General features: G+C 40.9%; 1 long non-coding RNA gene across 1 annotated transcript; it reads right to left on the bottom strand.

The window, feature by feature from the left end:
• Nucleotides 1–234: 234 nt before the first annotated feature.
• Nucleotides 235–4,440, bottom strand: LOC114135106 (uncharacterized). Its single transcript, XR_003593542.1, has 5 exons — nucleotides 4,131–4,440; nucleotides 3,725–3,841; nucleotides 3,032–3,123; nucleotides 1,788–2,556; nucleotides 235–343 (listed from the first exon to the last, which is right to left on the bottom strand). It is a non-coding gene; the product is annotated as an uncharacterized LOC114135106 (long non-coding RNA).
• Between the last annotated feature and the right edge of the window lie 344 nt (nucleotides 4,441–4,784).

Below are 4,784 nucleotides of genomic sequence, written 5' to 3'. Positions count from 1 at the left end.
ACTTATTTCCTCCAGTCTGTAAGTCTGAGTGGAGCTTCTGAAGTTTGTTACTCTGAATGTTTTCATTAAAAATTATAACTTTATATCACTGAGAGAATATTATCACTATAAATATATTTATTTCATTTTAGATGTTTAACATTTAACTTGCATGTTAATAAATATAGTTAATATTCACATTTTAATATCTCCTTCACTTCTACATAATTACATGTTAATAAAAAACAGTAGATATTTCCATCCAAGCATCTGTTTATTTTGTTAGATGGATATTTCAGATACATTAGTTTTATTCAGATGAACGTCTAAAACCTCCTGCAGGAAGCCTCACCGTCTGGAGAACCTGAAAAGCTTCACCGTCTGGAGAACCTGAAAAGCCTCACCGTCTGGAGAACCTGAAAAGCTTCACCGTCTGGAGAACCTGAAAAGCTTCACCGTCTGGAGAACCTGAAAAGCTTCACCGTCTGGAGAACCTGAAAAGCTTCACCGTCTGGAGAACCTGAAAAGCTTCACCGTCTGGAGAACCTGAAAAGCTTCACCGTCTGGAGAACCTGAAAAGCTTCACCGTCTGGAGAACCTAAAAAGCTTCACCGTCTGGAGAACCTAAAAAGCTTGTCTGGAGAACCTAAAAAGCTTCACCGTCTGGAGAACCTGAAAAGCCTCACCGTCTGGAGAACCTAAAAAGCTTCACCGTCTGGAGAACCTAAAAAGCTTCACCGTCTGGAGAACCTAAAAAGCTTCACCGTCTGGAGAACCTGAAAAGCTTCACCGTCTGGAGAACCTGAAAAGCTTCACCGTCTGGAGAACCTAAAAAGCTTCACCGTCTGGAGAACCTAAAAAGCTTGTCTGGAGAACCTAAAAAGCTTCACCGTCTGGAGAACCTGAAAAGCCTCACCGTCTGGAGAACCTAAAAAGCTTCACCGTCTGGAGAACCTAAAAAGCTTCACCGTCTGGAGAACCTAAAAAGCTTCACCGTCTGGAGAACCTGAAAAGCTTCACCGTCTGGAGAACCTGAAAAGCTTCACCGTCTGGAGAACCTAAAAAGCTTCACCGTCTGGAGAACCTGAAAAGCTTCACCGTCTGGAGAACCTGAAAAGCTTCACCGTCTGGAGAACCTGAAAAGCTTCACCGTCTGGAGAACCTGAAAAGCTTCACCGTCTGGAGAACCTAAAAAGCTTCACCGTCTGGAGAACCTAAAAAGCTTGTCTGGAGAACCTAAAAAGCTTCACCGTCTGGAGAACCTGAAAAGCCTCACCGTCTGGAGAACCTAAAAAGCTTCACCGTCTGGAGAACCTAAAAAGCTTCACCGTCTGGAGAACCTGAAAAGCTTCACCGTCTGGAGAACCTGAAAAGCTTCACCGTCTGGAGAACCTGAAAAGCTTCACCGTCTGGAGAACCTAAAAAGCTTCACCGTCTGGAGAACCTAAAAAGCTTCACCGTCTGGAGAACCTAAAAAGCTTCACCGTCTGGAGAACCTAAAAAGCTTCACCGTCTGGAGAACCTGAAAAGCTTCACCGTCTGGAGAACCTGAAAAGCTTCACCGTCTGGAGAACCTAAAAAGCTTCACCGTCTGGAGAACCTGAAAAGCTTCACCGTCTGGAGAACCTGAAAAGCTTCACCGTCTGGAGAACCTAAAAAGCTTCACCGTCTGGAGAACCTGAAAAGCTTCACCGTCTGGAGAACCTGAAAAGCTTCACCGTCTGGAGAACCTGAAAAGCTTCACCGTCTGGAGAACCTAAAAAGCTTCACCGTCTGGAGAACCTGAAAAGCTTCACCGTCTGGAGAACCTAAAAAGCTTCACCGTCTGCGTTTCCGCTGTGGTTGGTTTGAATCCAGGCTGGTTGTTCTTCCTGCAGCTCTGTGACTCTGTTCAGTCTGAATGAAGATCTTTGTCTGAAGATAAAAATGTTCTGATTCTGTGACTGAATCGTGTCGTTTCACCTGAACGACACACTTAGCGTCGAATGGCTCTGCGCTTCCTGCTGCTGTTAAAATCCCATCTGGGTGATGATGAAGCTGATGATGATGATGACGAAGCTGCAGCATCGTTTCATCGTGTTTGCGTTGCTGCTCGTGTTTCTCTGACCTGCAGCCGTCTCTGTCAGGCCGACTCTATCGCTCAGCAGGCGGATCAATCTGAGCTCCTCATGAAAATGTTTCCAAACATCTACATGAATTTTAAACTCGCCGCTCGGAGCAGAAACTCTCACCGGATTCGTTTCTCTGTTTCTGTTTCTACCAGAACCGGTCCAGACTCTGAGCTGCAGGGGAAACTTTGACTCTTCCTCCATTGAACAGGAAGTGTGCTCCTTTAACCTGCACGGTTTAGATCTGAATGCTGACAAGAGGTCTCACTCTGACTGAAATATCTTCCCTTAGACCCCAGAAAGCTGCCGTCACTCTGCAGTTATTATATTTATATACTGATCCTGTCTTTAATCACCAATTGGGAAAACAGAATTAGCATTTTATTTCACAATAATCCCTTTAACTTGATTTAGTCTCGATGTTTTCCTTTCACTCAGAAGGTCCAGTCTGATTCCAGTAAAGTCAAACCTTTAATGGGAACAGAATAAATCTACCAGAGATTAAGGAGCAGACATGCTGTTTATGATGGTCGTTTGTAAAGTTAGTCAAAAATTAACAGCAATCATTTAAATTATTTAGTCTGTAATAAAAGAATAAAATGGATTCATTATCAGTCACATGTTCAACATGTTATTCATTTATAAACGTCACAGTTTCAAACTAAATATTTCATTAGCCAGACAAATATATACGTTTCCCTGGTGATAAATTTAAATAAATATTTAGTTTGAAAGTAAATATTCAGTTAGAAAGCTAACTATTTAGCTCCAAACTAAACGTTTCCATCTGAGATAGCTAAATATTTAGTTAACCTTTGAACTAGCATAAGATTTAGTTTACAATTTAAATATTTAGTTGGCAAGCTAACTATTTAACTAATATGCTAATTCTCCTGCAGATAAGTGAGAGTGGACTATCAAAATAAAAGCTGGGTGTTGAGAACCTCTGAACTCCAGCTGGTGAGGCCGAGAGGTGAAGCGTCTCCGCTGCTAAACGTCTGGATTGGCTTCAAAACGGCTCATCCTTCGATTTAACCTGAAATGTTGAAGAAGAAAAGAGGAAAAGAAACAATGAAGAGGAGAAGAAATAAAGCGATTAAATCAAGGAGTTCAAAAAGAGGTTCGGAATAGCCTGCTTTTATTTTGGTAGTCCACTTCCGGTTACCGGCAGGTGAATTTTCTTATTAGCTAAACATTTAGTTTCTAGCAGTTGGCTTCATTTGACACAATAAAAGTAAAGTCTGATGTTGTTGTGGAAGTAAAAATGAGCTAAAATAATAAAGTTAAATCCTCAGAACAAAATGTCTACCAGACGCTCTGCATGGCGTCCTGCTAGGAAACCAGACCAGGACGGATCCAACAGGACGGGGTGGAGGAGAGTTTCCTCCTCCCTGGAGTGAAGTAATGAGAATCCAGCTGATGCCGGTTTACCTAACAGTCTGTGTTTTCTGTCGGCGGCCCATTAGGCGCTCCTGACTGAAGTTTTGTTGTTGGTCTCAGCTGGACGTCCATCATCTCCGTTCAGGCCAGAAACATCAGATAAAGCTGCTTCAAACACAAAGACTTCCAGGTGTGTGTGTGTGTGTGTGTGTGTGTGTGTGTGTGTGTGTGTGTGATCCGTGTGGCGTTCAGCTTACCAAACAGGCGCCTCCCTCTACAGATGTTTCGATAAATTACACCGGTGGCACCTTCACAATCCTGGGCAGTAAAATGCAGCAAAGCAGAACCTGGTTGCTGCTTTAATGGCGCCGATGCTGCAGAATCATCACAGCAGATGAATTTTATCTGGGCGGAGTGGAGACTCCATTCGATAAAAATATATATGATTCACTTAGCTGGTTAGCATAACCCAGTGCAAAAATAATTAGAATAATGTACAATTAATTATTAAAATTAGAACTAAATGTTAAATATTTCACTATTTAACAATATATAACTCTCTTTTTTTCATGGAATAATACTGAACAAATTAGCTTAATTGGTACAGACATAGCATGCTAACGTTAGCATTAGCATGCTCCAAACAATAAAACAAACACTCACCTGTTTGTTTCTTTCCATTTCTAAATTCAGGAAAACCAATTCTTTTAAAGTTTAGAGGCGTCTAGAAACTAAAGGCATGTTGGTAAAAATATCATGTTCAAAAATTAAAAACTAATTATTTAAGATGAAGAAAGGCCAAAAGCTGCTGGCCCTAAACGTCCCTGTCGTTAGGCTCCGCCCCACTTTTAAAAACTCAAATCCCACAAAATCTCGCAGGATTTCATACTTAGCCATGTCACTGGAGGACAGCAGATCATCTGGGATGAAAAACAATAATAAAGAATCTCCTGAAAAATGAGACCAGCATGAAGTTTTTATGATTTTTTATGACGTCTGGTTTCAGCACCAAACTCACAATTATTCACATTCTGCTTTTATTTTGATTATTTTCTGAAGCTAAAAGTTCAGAAAATAATCTGAGCAGGCGGATTTAATATTACTATTTTAAATAATAATTTATTATTTATTTATTATAAAATTATTATTTTAAATCTGCCTCCTGTCCTCCGCTCACACACCCAGGAGCTGGCGGCGCCTCAGATTTGATCCGCAGCACAAATCTATATTCCATATTCTATATTCTATATTTTTATGATTATAAATAAAACTTGTCCAGGTTCTGAGTTCTGTGTCTGATTCATATATTCTCACACA

The sequence above is a fragment of the Xiphophorus couchianus genome, chromosome 20 (genome assembly GCF_001444195.1).
Source record: "Xiphophorus couchianus chromosome 20, X_couchianus-1.0, whole genome shotgun sequence".
NCBI classification, from domain to species: domain Eukaryota; kingdom Metazoa; phylum Chordata; class Actinopteri; order Cyprinodontiformes; family Poeciliidae; genus Xiphophorus; species Xiphophorus couchianus.
This window is presented reverse-complemented; position numbering and strand designations above follow the sequence as displayed.